Source organism: Balaenoptera physalus (genome assembly GCF_965194825.1).
Source record: "Balaenoptera physalus genome assembly, chromosome: 4".
In the NCBI taxonomy this organism is placed as follows: domain Eukaryota; kingdom Metazoa; phylum Chordata; class Mammalia; order Artiodactyla; family Balaenopteridae; genus Balaenoptera; species Balaenoptera physalus.
This window is the reverse complement of record NC_138891.1, coordinates 38,987,755-39,003,623: the sequence shown is the minus strand read 5'-3', so window position 1 is coordinate 39,003,623 and position 15,869 is coordinate 38,987,755. Positions and strand designations below refer to the sequence as shown.

General features: G+C 39.3%; 3 long non-coding RNA genes across 3 annotated transcripts in view; 1 reads left to right on the top strand and 2 right to left on the bottom strand.

The window, feature by feature from the left end:
* LOC309659755 overlaps positions 1-14,923 on the top strand; it is a 353,034-nt gene extending 338,111 nt beyond the window's left edge. Inside the window, exon 2 of the long non-coding RNA XR_014262945.1 lies at positions 414-14,923. This is a non-coding gene — a long non-coding RNA (uncharacterized lncRNA). The remainder of the gene's footprint in view (positions 1-413) is intronic.
* Positions 1-15,869, bottom strand: part of LOC309659751 — a 701,522-nt gene that overhangs the window by 245,715 nt on the left and 439,938 nt on the right. The window lies entirely within an intron of this gene.
* LOC309659736 overlaps positions 1-15,869 on the bottom strand; it is a 457,573-nt gene that overhangs the window by 85,135 nt on the left and 356,569 nt on the right. The gene's annotated exons all lie outside the window — the stretch shown is intronic.

The following is a 15,869-nucleotide window of genomic DNA, read 5'->3' as shown; positions in this document are numbered from 1 at the left end:
ACCTCTCATCATCCCCAGATTCCTAATGTGTACATTTGTGCAGTCAAAACCACCCCCAGCATCATGATAAGACATTTCCTACTTTTCCATCTTCCGGTTTCTGGGGCACAGGTTCTTTTGTGATGCCACCTAGTGGAGAGCCAACTGTGCCTATGAGATGGTGTGATGGGTCTTATAAGAAGGGCTTGTTAGATGGGACAGCCACGCAGTTAACAAGCACAAGACTCAGTGGCACAAAGGTCAACCAGCTTTTCCTTAATTGAAGAAAAAGCAAACATGCATGTTCCTTATATAAACACCGATATTTAACATTTAACTCAACCCTCATGATTCATTAAGAAAAGGAAATTCAATAAAGTCGGGCAGATGTGACTACAGGAAAAACTACCTCCCATGAATCTGGCTGTTTTCAGAATTCTGAATACAAGAGAAGTCAGTTCTTGAAATAAAATGCCAAATATAGATGGTGACCATCATTATAAATATTTTCTTTTGTTTTTAATCCTAGAGTGACTAACTTTTGTATCTTAAACTACCATGTTTCTTCAGTCCCTTGGAATAGTTATTAAAGAATCTCACTGTGTGAACTTTAAACTCCTGGGTCAGAAAGTAAAGGGTGATGGCTAAGAGCCTAGCTATTTCTGATTTCCAAAAACAAAAATTGATTTTTAGGAGACATATTTGGTGGGTCAGAATTTGTGGGAAATGAAGTAGCACAAAGAATTGGTAGCACAGAGGAGGCAGAAAATAATAGAAAACAGACATAAGAACTGGAAAAGTACAGCCGTCTGGGACCATTTAGTAAAGGGGCAGACAGTTCTACACACCTTAACGGTCCCTGGGGCATCCCTGGGTTGAAGGTCATAATCTATTTTATAAAGCTTTCCATCCAAATAAGTTTTAAAAGATGCCACTAATAGTGTTTGTGCCTAAAAGGCATAAAAGGCACTTTGTAGCGAGTGAACAAGGGGTGCTTGGGAGGAGAGAGACATTTAGGGATTTAAAAACCTGGAGGGTTTGAGGGGGAGATGGAAACAAGAAGTGGTCGGCAATAGTACTTGCATTGTCTAACGTCACATAGCACTAGGCACGTTGTTTTAAACAGTCGGCTGTGGGCAAATTACAAGGAAAATGAAAAGTACAATCACATGCTGAAAAGTTGCCGTTTAAGCTTTTCAGCCTGTCTTGAGACCTAAGCAATAAGATAGCAGCAGGCTTCACAGCAGCCTTCAAGGCTTCCCCCTGGAATTAAGAGCTGCAGCCTCACCACTTCCTCTTCCAGCCAAGTCTTCATCCTGCTGAGCCAAATAAATACCACTGAGGTCATTTTTCTTTTCCCTCACTCTAATGTAATTAGGGACGAGAGGGTGTGAGCTTGGAAGACGAAGGCCGACAGCTGAAGTCTGAAGGACTCTGTCAAGACTACAGTGATGTCGGCCTACCAAAAAGCAGGTCAGAGACTTAATACAGAAATAGAAGCAATCCCTGAACTGATGGTTAATGAAGTGACAGTGAAGGGGACCATGCCAATATCCCATCTACAACGTGAACTCAAGCACTATTTAAAATGATGCTTACTGGTTCCTCCATTATTTCGGTGGTCTTGTGCATGCCATTTCTTCCTAGCTAACCCTGCAAATATTCTAAAGAACATGATTAGGATCATTATAATTCATTGCAGTTAATTACTCCATTGCTTCCACCAGAAGCACATCGGACTTAGCAGAGTTCTTACTTGCTTTAAAAAAGTACCTATGGTACTTTTTTGTTTAAATATGGTTCAGACACTCAAAACCTTGGGGGCAAAATTGGAAGGGATGTTAGGACCATGTGAACTGGATGCAGAAGAAAGCAGAGGTTATAAAGCTTATGGTAGAATACTTGATGTCATGTACCCAACGTTTCTGCTTTCTCTCTGTTTAGTCTGCAGGGGAACTTTGTTATAAACTGAAGTGTGTCAGGATACTTTGTGACTCACTTATGATAGAATTAGAATATTTAGTGAATTTGAGGATTCATTGCTAGAGTGAAAAGAGTGAAATCCTCTCTTCTCCCTTCCCTCTTTCCTTCCTCCCTTCCTTTTGTACTCCCATCTCTCCTTCCTCCCCTCGTCCCGCTGTTCTCCCTCAAAAAATTTTTGTGCCTTGATAAGCAATGTGTTCAATCTGGAAGCAAAAATCTAGGTGTCTGATTTCACGCCCTGATCTGATACGATCAGACTTGAGTTTCATAGGTGACATCTGTGTAGAGGATTAAGCTGAAAATTGGGCTAAGATGGTCAGCCCGAAATGCTATGGCAAGGAGTGTGAGCTTTCTCATCCACCGTACTGTAAGGAATCATTCAAGATTTTATATGCAGTGCAAATTATTATATTAGATTTAGGGTTTATGACTTTTATTTTTGAAAGAAACTTAGTATCATACAATTGATGTTAACTTCAATTCATTATATTTGCTAACAAGAAGTGCTACATACAATGTAGCAAAGCATTCTTTTTTGCTTCCAGTTTTCCATGGCACTCTTACATCCCACATCCTAAAAGTCTCCATGGAATTTTTAACTGTGGTAAAGTTAGAAAAATCTGCAGCAATTAGATTTTGTTATCAATGATTTACTAAAAAAATTGTTAAACATTTTTCCCAATGTTGTAAAAAATTATATATCAGGGCATCATTAACCAGTTAGGTACAGCCCTTTGGTTTACAGAGAAGCAGCAAAGTTCAGTTGGAAAGGCATTGGTTTTGGACTCAGCTGGGTCAAGTTCTGAATTTTCTATGTGACCCTAGGTGAGTTGCTTTTATTATCTGAGATTCATTTTTTTTAAACTATAAAGTTGGAACCACAGGGTTAGTTTTTTAAATAAAAATTTTATACAAATTTCTAAAGGTTACTTTCCATTTACAGTTATTACAAAATATTGGCTATATTCCCTGGGTTGTACAATACATCCTTGAGCCTATCTTACACCCAATAGTTTGTACCTTCCACTCCCCCTACCCCTATGTTGCCCCTCCCCCCCCGCCAGTAACCACTAGTTTGTTCTCTATATCTATGAGTCTGCTTCTTTTATATTATATTCACTAGTTTGTTGTATTGTTTAGATTCCACATATGAGTGATATCATACAGTATTTATCTTTCTCTGTCTGACTTATTCCACTTAACATAATGCCCTCCAAGTTCATCCATGTTGCTGCAAATGACAAAATTTCATTATTTTTTATGGCTGAACAGTATTCCATCATGTATATATACTATATCTTCTTTATCTATTCAACTGTCAATAGAAACTTAGGTTGTTTCCATGTCTTGACAATTGTTAAATAATGCTGCTATGAACGTTGGGGTGCATGTATCTTTTCGAATTGGTGTTTTTATATTTTTTTTGGATATATCCCACAGGGTCATTTTGAGGATTACATAAAATTATTTATATAAAGCACTTAGCTAATATTTGGTATGCAGTAGTAGTGATGATGATGATGATGATGGGGACAGAGGTGATGATGATGATGGTAATAATGATGGTGATGATGGTGATGTTCGTGAGGAATGTGGTGTCCCTTCTGAGAGGTAGTGTGGTATCACTGGCTAAAAGAGTAGATTTAGGGAAAAAAAGCATAAGTTTAGCAGCCAGACTTCTTGGGTTCAACTCCTGGCTATACCAGGAGTTATGTAGCTATGTAGTCTTGGGTAACTGTGTTAGTTATCTTTTGCGTCATAACAAATTACGCTAAAATGATTGACTTAAAACAACATATATTATCTCATAGTTTTGGTCAATCAGGAATCAAGGAACAACTTAGTTGTGTCCTCTGCTTGATAGTCTCTCAAAGACTGCAATCAAGGCATTGGCGCAAGGTCTGGGATCTCATTTGAAGCTCGACTGGGGAGGGATCCACTTCCACGCTCACTCATGTGGTTTTTGGCAAGACTCTGTTCCTTGAGAACTGTTGGGCTGAAAGCCTAAATTCCTTGCTGGCTGTTGGCTGGAGGCTGCCCTCAGGTTCCTTGCCGCATGGGCATTTCCAACAGAGTAGCCATCAAAGCCAGCAGAATAAGAGTCTCTAGTAAGACAGATGTCACAGGCTTTTATAAGCTAGCCATGGAAGTGACATCCCATCACATTTTTTTCTGTATTCCATTTGAAGTGAGTCATTAGGTCCAGCCCACAGCCAAAGGGAGGAAATTACACAGAGTGTGAATATCAGTTGGGGGTCATCTTAGAAGTTGCCTCCATAGCAAGTTACTCAGTCTCGCTCTACATCAGTTCTTCCACGTGTTAAATGGAATCAATAATCATAACTACTCAATAAGGCTATTGTAAAGATTAAAGGTGATATTGTTTAAAAGATTAAACAAGTTAATAAACAAGTGAAGTATCTGTGCCTGTCATGTAGTAAGCACTCAATAAATGTTTGACATTATTTTTGAAAGATAGCAATTTATAGCTCTTTTACCTGTTATCAAAGCATTTGCCCAACCTGCTTAACAGCCTTTGTCACTCTGTATCAAAAGGCGGTTGTTGCATCACCAGTTTATAAAGAAAAATGGCAACAAATTTCAGGGGAAGAGGGTGGTGTGGGGATGCCAAAGGAGCACTGTAGAATGACGCTCAAGTCCAAGTTCTGTTTTTCTCTTAATAAGATGTGTAGTGTGGGCAGGTCACTTTATCTCTCTGGGTCACTGTGTCTTTATCTGTGAAATGAGTGCTTTAGACTTTTTCAGGAGTGATATTTGTGATATTTTGCAACTGCTTGGGGCCAGGCACTGGCCAATCAGAACAGGGGCCACCATGAGCTTGGTGTGGCCATGCTCGTGTGAACTGGCTGCAGTCCCCTTCTAGTCCCAGACATGTATGATCCCAGGGACCCATTTCCAAATCACTTAATGATGGGGTCCACACAGCCCCTTAGTTTTGTTCCTCTTGTTTTTATAACTTTACCAAAGTGGCTTATAAGCCAGCATACTAAAACAATCTAAATTAAAGGCCATTTAATATGATACGATTATCCTGTTCTGTGGGTTTAAACGGTGTGAGCCAGTGTATCTGGAATATAATCATAGTATTTGGTTCAGGAGCTAATCCCCTTAAGTATGTTTTTTAAAACTCAACAAATGTTGTTTCAGAGACTCATTACCAGAATGAAAATTCTGATCTGTGTTTGTTTCTGGCAGGCCTTCTGGATCCTCCTCAAGACGCTCACATATGCCTCAAACAAAAATGTCACCCAGCAAGGTAACAATGCCATTGCTCCAGTGTCTGTTGTCCCTCAGACCCCACTTGTGACTCGCCTCTTCCCTAATGCTTGCTAAGTACTTGATACTTTCCTACACAGGAAGCTTATATGAACTAATTAACATTTAATGAGAGGAAACCAACTGATTAGAATGCTTTTTGTGGTACTTTAGCTAATAAATGTTGTATATACTTTTGACTGAATCTAGTCAGCGTATGGCCTTCCCTCCCGACTGAACCCTTTTCTTTTTTTTTCGCACCTCTGTCCCACTCTAGGGCTTTCTGCAGTAACCTGGCTGAACGGTTTGCCTTAGTTAATTTGAAGAAACTTTTGGACCAAATTATTGAGATAAATATTTTGATAAAATTTTGCTGAGAGCAGTAAGTGCATGAAGCTTCTGAATCTAAATCAAGACCGAATCATTCCAACCATGCTTGATGGAGAACAGCAAGAGTTTGATGAAAGCAAAATCTGCCCAGCAGAGTCCCAGGCGGCTGAAAATGGTTTTGCCTGTGTTTACGAAGGCAATTAGGGTTGCACTAGTACAGCTCTGGAAGTCCGAAGAAAGGGGTGGAGAGATGTAACTTCAGAGGCCCAGGCGTTCCCCATGGAAATCTGGATCTAGCCGTTCAATATCTACTAGTACCTCCTGAATTATGGAAAGTGCCCTAGGATGGGCCAGATTGTCTTCCATATCAGTGTTCTCCAAATTTTTTGGCCAGGTGTTATTATCAGTAAAAGACTGTGGAGCAGCACCCCGGATTTCTTTATAAACTGTCTGCATGCAGTTCAGTAATTAGTTAATATCTCAAAGGACAACGTATACTTGGGTTGAAGTACATCATTGATAATGGCGAATAAGTCCACATTTTGAAGAGTTGATGATGTCTATTATATTTGAATAAATCATCATATTTTTCTCATGATGTAGCTGAGATCAAAACAAAGGTAAATGGTACCTTGAGTACTCAAGACATGGGTCAGTTCTGTCATTTTCTTGTTGTTTACCTGTGCTTGTCTTATTAGGACTATCTTCAACATTCAGATACTTTGGCAGGAATATCTTAAGCCATATGACCATTTTATGTTTTTAAAGATTGATTTTGTTAAAGCCAGGTGGCAATTGGTTTTATTAAAACCAACGTGATGGTTATTTTTGTGTGTCAATTTGACTAGGCTAAGGGATGCCCACATAGCTCGTAAAACATTACTTCTGGGTATGTCTGTGAGAGTTTCTGGAAAAGATTAGCATTTGATTTAGTAGACTGAGTAAAGAGATTCACTCTCACCAGTGTGGGTGGGCTTCATCAAATCCACTGAGGGCTAGAATAGAACAAAAAGACAGAGGAAGAGTGAATTCCCTCTCTCTTTTCTTGAGCTGGGATGTTCATCTTCTCCTGCCTTTGGACATTGGAGCCCCTGGTTCTCAAGCCTTCAGACTCTGGAACTGACACCAGCAGCCCCCTGGTTCTCAAGTCTTTGACCTTGGACTAGGAGTTACACCATTGGCTCCCCTGGTTCTAGGGCCTTTGCACTTAGACTGAACACACCACCAGCTTTCTGGGCTCTTCAGCTTGCAGACAATAGACTGTGGGACTCTTCTGCCTCTATAACCCATGAGGCAATTCCTATAATAAACCTCCTTATATATAGCTCTATATCTCCTATTGGTTCTGTTTCTCTGGAGAACCCCAAATAATACAACCAGATAACAGAACATATAAACGCACTTAAACAGGGCCATGTAAGCTGAACTGGGTTGCAAAACAAGAAAGTGAAAGAATGAGTAAGGGCTCAGCTCTCACGCTGCTGTGCCATGGAATATGGAACCCTCACTTTCCCTCAGGATATGTCATGGTGCTTCTTGTCCGGTGTGACATAAGGAAGGGATGAGAGTACTGGTATCAGCCTATTTATTAGATGTTAGAAACACTTAATTTCTGTCTTATTTTAAAATGGAATTACTATGCCAGGAGAAGTTCTCATGTTTTCTTCCCATTCCCCAGTGGACTGTCATGAGCATCCCCCTCAAAAACCATTGGTTTAGATTTTTGTCTGAAGACGCAACCTGGCCAGTTCTGTTTATACTGGAATAAGCCTCCAGTGGTCTCGTTTAGTCCTGTCAGTTCCCAGCTCCTTGACCAAACTTCATAGAGCTGTGCCGGGAACCATATTTAGTTGCGAGTGTGGCATTCCTTTGCCACGTGCGCAGCAAATGCGGCTGCAGCCTCCATGGAGCTGTTCAGTTCAGTTCTGATCTCCCCCGTTTCCCACAAACCACAAGTGAGCTAAAAGTTCAGCATTTCTCAGTGCCCAGTGGGACCGCCAAGAACAGGTGCCCTCTTATGGAGGGTGGACTGAAGGCTCCCAAGAAGCCTCTTCAGTGTATAGACATCTAAACCTCTTGCTATTAGACATTTGTCCTTTTTTGCCATCAGGAAGGCGAAAGAGTGTGGGTTTGGTCATCAGACAAATGTGAGTTTAAGTCCATATTATAGCTGTGTGACCTGGGACAAATCCCAGCCTCTCTGAGCTTCAATCTCTTCCTCTTTTAATGGGTGTAATAATATCGACTCTACTGGGTTTTTGTGAGATTTAGGGATAATATATGCCTGATGGTAGGCATTCAGTACATGCTAGCCATTGTTACTCATTGTTACTGTTGAAATTATTCAAATTCTTTTCTTGGGAAGAGAACATTCTCATATAAATTAAAATTTTTGTCAGAAATAAATTTTATTTGTAGACATTACCTACATCCTAAGGCTGAAATAGATCACAGATCATGGATAAGGATCTATAGGGGACTGGTGGGGAAGGACTGGCTGTGGGGTAGGTCCCAGGGGCTTGGTGAGACTCAGTGACTGACAGACATTGAGACAAATGTCTGAACATAATGGAGCAGAAAGCCAAGGTCCAACTGGAGATTTAGTCATAGTTAAAACACAGAAGTGGGGCTTCCCTGGTGGCGCAGTGGTTGAGAGTCTGCCTGCCAATCCAGGGGACACGGGTTCGAGCCCTGGTCTGGGAAGATCCCACATGCCGCGGAGCAACTACGCCCGTGAGCCACAACTGCTGAGCCTGCGCGTCTAGGAGCCTGTGCTCCGCAACAAGAGAGGCCGAGATAATGAGAGGCCCGCGCACCGCGATGAAGAGTGGCCCCCACTTGCCGCAACTAGAGAAAGCCCTCGCACAGAAACGAAGACCCAACACAGCCATAAATAAATAAATAAACCCAAAGTTTTAAAAAAAAAGAAAAACCTTTCCCTGAAAGCATTGGGGAGTGCCAGTCTTAAAAAAAAAACAAAAACAAAAACACAGAAGTGCAGCGAGGCTGTGAGGAAATCTAAGCCTCATACATGCTCTGTGGAGGTGGAGCTTAGTGCTTGTTGGGTGTCCTGTTTTAAAGGAGCTGAAATAAAACCAGAGGCAGGAGAGCAGAGCACCTCGCCACGGTGTTCACCCTTTCATCAGTCCTGTGTTAGTTAGATGTTATAACAAACACACTCCCAACTGCAGTGGCTTAACACAAATGGTTTATTTTTCACCCCCTTTACAGTTCAGTGTGAATTGATGAGTAAGCAGCCTTCCACATGTACCTTCAGGGACCCAGACTCCTCCCATCTCGTGGCTCCACCTTCCTCTGGGTCCTCTCAATTCAGTTATATGTGGGGAAAAAGCAAGGATCAAGTTTGGGAAATTTTTATGGGCAAAGTTTGGAAGGAATGCATGGCACTTCTGTTCACGTTCCCTTGGCCAAAACTCAGTCATATGGGTCCATCTAACTACAGAAGAGGCTTAAATGATATAGCCATGTTACCTCCAAAGGAGAAAATAGAAATATTGTTGAATACTTGTAATTTGCCATAAATGGTTTTTAAACAACCTACAGTAAGCAAGCACTTTCCTGTCAATACCCAACACACATGCACACACACACACACACACACACAAACTTATAAAACAATACTTGTTCCTATTACATAAGCTACCCTTTGATATTTTCTCTTCTATTGTATGTCACTTAAAAATACTGCTTGTGCTACATTAATTTCACAGTCTGGCAGAATGAAAAATGCTATTCTGGATTGTAAGCCTGAATATAATATTCTGCTAGTTATTACTAGAGAGAGAGAATGAGGCCCTGCCTACAGTGATAAGGATCTGGGTTGCCTAAAAGCACTTTCTGGGGTGTCCTGAGATAAAAAATATTCTGTCCACAGACAGCAGAGTTCCATGACACCACCTGTGTAGTATAGGGTTCAATGTGGGATGAGACACAGTGTTCAAACATTTCTCTTTCAACACAACAGCCTTGAAATATAGTTAAAAATAAAGGCAGGACATAAATAAACATAGAGCTCTGATGCTGGGTGAATGTTTCTTCTTATCTCCCCCAACATTTATAAGTTGTGAAACAGAATGTCTTTCTCATTAGCTGTCCTCCATACCCCATATCTCCCCACACTCATCCAAGTGAGCAATTGGTATCTCATACTTCAGATACCACTATTTTAAGAAAGTGACCCATGGACCAGTGACACTGGAAAATTGCTCTTGTAGGATGAATCATGGATGTACAATATATGTACTTGGATTTTTATATTGCAGTGTAAATACGCAGGCCTCCATAGTTCATTGCACAGAACTTGTTTGGTATTACAGAGGTACTGACTTTCTACATGGGAATTGGGGTTGAGAGCTTTATTGAGAAGGGAAAAATCAAATCAGGCATACTAAAAGACTTTATATATGTGTTTTTGCTCTATGCAGAGAAATTCTAGGTACCAAGTCCCATTCACATCTCCAAATCATATAGTACATGTGAAGTGAGTTGTGCAGCATCTAATCTGGGAATACCCTTTCCAAACCCTCCCTGCTCTCCCGTGACTAGTCAGCTAGCCTTAGAATAAAATTTATTTTTCATAGCATGGTTATAGTCTACTGCTGAATATTAAAGTAATCTGGCTTTATATATGGGTTGCTGGTTTTCTAATCTTTAAAAGTCCATTACAAAATGAACTACTAGGTGACGGGAAACATAAAACAAAACCCAAACTGGCTATATAAAAATAGCAGCCGTGTGTGTAGTGAGTATAAATTAGCTTTCACTTAACAAAACTTCACTCGCAGGTGTGTACTTAATGAGTACATGACTTATATCAATAGAAAGAGTAAGAGGTAAATTTTCAAGTGACTGAGATGATCAAATCCCAAGATTTGATGAGCAGAGACCCTGAGAATGTTGCTTTATGTATCATTGTAGACTCCAGATCCCTAACATGTACCACGAGCCAAATACTTAAGTTACATCATTCTGGTCTCTTTTTTTACATTAGATTTAGTATCACTGCAAATTGGTACTAAATGCTTTTGGCCATCCTGACACCTGTCTCTCTTTAGGGTGACTTCATTTGAACCAGGTTAATTTGCAATGTCTGGGACTTTTCTTTTATGATTTACAGCATTATATTCAGGGTTAAATTGGCCCAATGAAAGCCTTCCCCATGTCCCTGTCCCTACCTACTGAAAAAAACAACATTGAACACTGTAGTCTCCATCAGTGACAACATAATTATAATGAGAATGGGGGAGTCTTCAGTTTAAACTGAGGACCACACAGACCTACTTTCCTTTGCCTTTCAGAGTCTTCAAGGAAAAATAAAACAACAGGAAAGGATAGCAGTTGGTCATTAAAACTTTGAAGCTTTGATGGTATTTTTTCAAGTGATAAAAAGGCATTAACATATGCTTTATCAATGAGCCTTTCAAGTATCTAATTTAAGAAATGAAAATGTAGTATATTGTCAAAGCTCAACGTTAAAAAATTGTATTGTGCCCTTGCTCTTAACTGTCCATTCATTCATTCACTTATTCAACAAATATTTATCAAGCCTACAATGTGCTAGGCTCTGTTCTGGGTGCAAGGGATACAAATCAGACAAAACCCTTGTCCTCCAAGACATTATACTCCATCAGGCAATAGATGAACAAATAAAATGGGACATACGTTAGTGCTGAAAACTGAGGAGAATAATAAAGAAAGGAAGAAGGAGAAGTGAGAGTGTGGGGTTGCACTCTTAGACAGTATATCCAGGGAAGGATTTGCTGATACAATGACATTTAAGTAAAAACCTTAAGGAGGTGATAGAGTGAGCCATGTGATATCTGGGGGAGAGGGACTGTCAAGTGTAAAGGCTGAGGGGGGGTTTGTCTGGTGTGTGTGAGGAACATCAGTGTGGCAAATTGTCTAGAGTGAAGGCAGGGAGGGGAGTGTAGTGGATGAGTGCAGTGGTAGAGAGGTGATGGGGGCCAGATCCCAGGGGATTCTGTAGAACATGGTAAGTACATTGGCTTTTACTCTGAATGTCATGGGGAACCACTGGAGGCTTTTGAGCAGAGGAATAACAGACATAATTTAGCATTTACAGGATCACTCTGCTTGTTGAGAATAGAACACTTAGGAGGCCAGTGAAGCAGCCTGGTAGAGATGATAGCGGCTTCACACAAGTAATAGCAGTGTGGATGTGAGGAGTGGTTCGATGTTGGAGAGAGTTTGAAGGTACAGTCGCCCCGATTTGCTGATGGACCAGATATGGGCTGTGAGAGAAAGAGAGGCATCAAGCATGAAGGGGGTTTTTTTGGTGGGAGGCTATGGGAGAAGCAGGTCTGGGAGAAGAAGGAAGCTCAGCATTAGTCCTATTAAAACTGGGCATGGATGTCAAGTAGGTGGTTGGCCGTATGAGTCTGCAATTCAGGGGAAATTATGGTTTACCTCCATGCTTTTCCAATCCGCCCATGTATTGGGCAATAGAGTTGTTGTAAATTAGGAGTGGGGCAGCTGCTTCTACAAAGAAAGAGGGTCTAGCAACTGGTTAAAGGTTCACGTTTCCTTTTCATAAAGAATAATTATCATGCACCGTGCATTTCTTAGGATTCTCATCATCATAGCAGGCTCCCCCCAGCCAGCTGAATAATCACAAAGTTCTCTTTTTCTTTATTCTCTCTTGATTAGTGAGGTCTGCTTCCCGATGCAGCCAAATTAGCATCTATGACTTCAGTTATTGATATAAAGATCTATGACATGGGTGTAGCCTCTGTCCATGATGCAATAATTATGCCTTAGTTCATATGACTTCTTATCAGAACCTGTGAAGGGCTGTTCTTTGGTTTTCTGCAGGGTTTTGACCAACTGCTAATTGAAATATAATTAGCACCACACAACTTGTCAGGAAAAGTATTTTGTTCTAAACTGAGCCAGGCAGGGCACCAAATGCGGGCATCTGAGGTGGCTGAGAATTCACACTCAAAAACATCAGAGAACCTGGGCTCAGCCCTTATGATAACACACAGTACCAAGTGACTGCCTTGCTATCTTGGAGAGTGGATTTTTTTCTTTTGTGTATGATAGGAGGTTGATGGATTGTGTCTGTTGCAGAGACACAAGGAGAAAAGGTGACTCAAATCCCAAAATAGCCCTTTCGAATGCATTAAGAGAAAACATCTCTGACACAGACAGGAAGAAAGGGAAGAGGGGGCAGGAATCAGTGACAAAATGTTCATAGTGTGTTGGTCACCAGCATTGATTCATATGAAGTTATTGTCCTTTGCTAAGAATGACACTGTTCTTTGCTTTTATGTTAAATTATAAAAACCCTCTAAAACTGTACAATTACCTGAAGATTAAATTGATTGTCCATTATCTACTTGGTGTTTCCTATCATTTCTTCATCACTTCACACCCGGTTGGGGTTTGGAATGGGTCATATGCACAACTCTTATTTGATAATGTGATGGTTACATATCTGAATTCTCCATAAAAGTAAGAACATCAGTACTGAATTGAGACAAGAAAAATGTCTCATTTAAGTCTGCTTTAAATAGACAAACAATATCTGAAAGAAATTTAATGGAAGAAATTATCCCATTCACAACAGCAGCAAAAACCATTACATATCTCAAATTAAACTCAATAAGAAATGTACAGGAAATATATAAAGAAAATTCAAAAACTAGTAAAGGACATGAAAGGAGACCTAGTAAATAGGCAGAAGGACTCTATAAATTTGATGCAATCACAATAAAAATCCCACTAGCATTAATTAATTTTTCTAGAGCATTTCTTGTCTATTTTGGCACTTGTCAAGAGTAGTGAGAAAAAGTAGGAAAAGACTATTGATGGAGACCTGACATATATTAAAATGTATTATAAAACTATAATAATTAAAACTGTGCACTTTCAGCACAGACTAGAAAGCTTAGACCAATGGAACAGATTTGAGAAATTAGAGCTAACTTTATATGAAAATTTCATATATGATAAACCCATGATTTAAAATCAATGGGAAAAATTGATTTTTCAATAAACAGTTTTAGGGACAACTATCTAAACCTCTGGGAAAAGACTAAAACTGAATACACTCAATCTTCCTCCTAACAGAAAGATGAATCAAAGATTTAAACATTAAAAAAAAAATGAAACCATAAGAATTCTAGAAACAAACATGAGGTCCATTTGTAATTTTGAAATGGTGGAAGCCTTTCTAAGCAAGAAAACAAACCCAGAAGCCATAAAGTTAAAGGTTAATAAATTATACTACTAAAAATTAAATTTTCTGCACAGTGAAAATATCATCATAAATACAGTCAAAAGACAAATGACCAACAAGAGAAACATTTAAAACATATATTATTGACAAATGATTAATTTTCTCAATCTATAAAGAGTTCTCTCAACACTATAAGGAACAGGAACATGAATTCATGTTTTTTTAAAAAAAGAAAAAAGATTTATAAATACATGAAAATGTTCCCACTCTCACTAATAATAAAAGAAATCCACTTTAAACTACCATATGATCCAGCAATCCCACTACTGGGCATATACCCAGAGAAAACCATAATTCAAAAAGACACATGCACCCCAATGTTCATTGCAGTACTATTTACAATAGCCAGGTCATGGAAGCAACCTAAATGCCCATCGACAGATGAATGGATAAAGAAGATGTGGTACATATATACAATGGAATATTACTCATCCATAAAAAGGAACGAAGTTGAGTCATTTGTTGAGACGTGGATGGATCTAGAGACTGTCATACAGAGTGAAGTAAGTCAGAAAGAGAAAAACAAATATCGTATATTAACACATGTATGTAGAACCTAGAAAAATGGTACAGATGAACCAGTTTGCAGGGCAGAAGTTGAGACACAGATGTAGAGAACAAACGTATGGACACCAAGGGGGAAAAATTGCGGTGGGGTGGGGAAGGTGGTGTGCTGAATTGGGCGATTGGGATTGACATGTATACACTGATGTGTATAAAATTGATGACTAGTAAGAACCTGCAGTATAAAAAAACAAAAAACAAACAAAAAAAAACAACTAATACTAAACTTTCTTTGGGTTATTTGTATGGAAATATGTTAATATAAATGTTTCAGACATTACATGAAATTTCTAAAAATCTTATATGTTCTGGTATAATGTTATAAGTCATAATCCTAGTTATTACTTTAAAATGTATATCTCAGAAATAACTAAATTTCCTTGTCAATTGCATTATTACGAACTTTCATCAAATCTTTAACCGTGGTCATTTTTAAGTCTTTTGTCATTTACAGACAGTTCTGGGTGTACTCTGATGCTTTTGCAAAAATGTTCCTATAAAAGGGTTTCATCTTCAAGGAATTCATGGAAAAGACTCTGACAAGTACAGGTTTCTGGTAACTGACTATACTGCTGAACTGAATGAATAAGCATTTTCAGAACTCTAATGGAAAACTGATGAATTCATAAAAGTGCTAACGAAAGATCAAGATAAAAAAAAATTAATTACATGGGACTGAGTGAACTGATGAGGATGATTATAATTTTTGTGACTTTCTGTTTGAATAAAAAAAAAGAAATCCACTTTAACAGTTAGATAACATTTTGCAATTTTCAGATTGAGAAAGATAAAAAAAATGTTTGAGACAGGATCTTAAGCAAGCTCTTTCAATATAGATGGAAGTACAAAACTGGTTTGACCTTGCTGTGATCTGATTGTTTGTGGCCTCCCCAAATTCATGTGTTGAAATCTTAATGCCCAGTGTGATGGTATTAGGAGGTGTGGCCTTTGGGAGGTGATTAGGTCATGAGGGTGGTGCCTTCTTGAGTGATATTAATGCCCTTATGAAAGAGGTCCCAGAGAGCTCCCTTGCCCCCTTCTGCTATGTGAGGATACAATGAGAAGTCTGTAACAAGGAAGAGGGCCTCACCTGACCATGGTGGCACCTTGATCTTGGACTTCTCAGCCTTCAGAAATGTGAGCAATAAATTTCTGTTGTTTATACCCAGTTGAGGTATTTTGTCATAACAGCTCAAATGGACTAAGACAGTCCTCCTTAGAGGACAATTTGGTAATATCTACCAAATACAAGGTGCATCTACCCTTTTGGTCCAGCAGCTGACACTTTGGGGAATTTGTCCCACGTTATATGCACACATATGCAAGAAATATGAGGTGAGATATTCATTATAGCATTGCTGATCATAGAAAAAAAACTGAAAAAGTTGTCAACAAACAGGCTATTTGTTTAAACAAATTACGGTACCTACATACAATGGAGTACTATTCAATTATG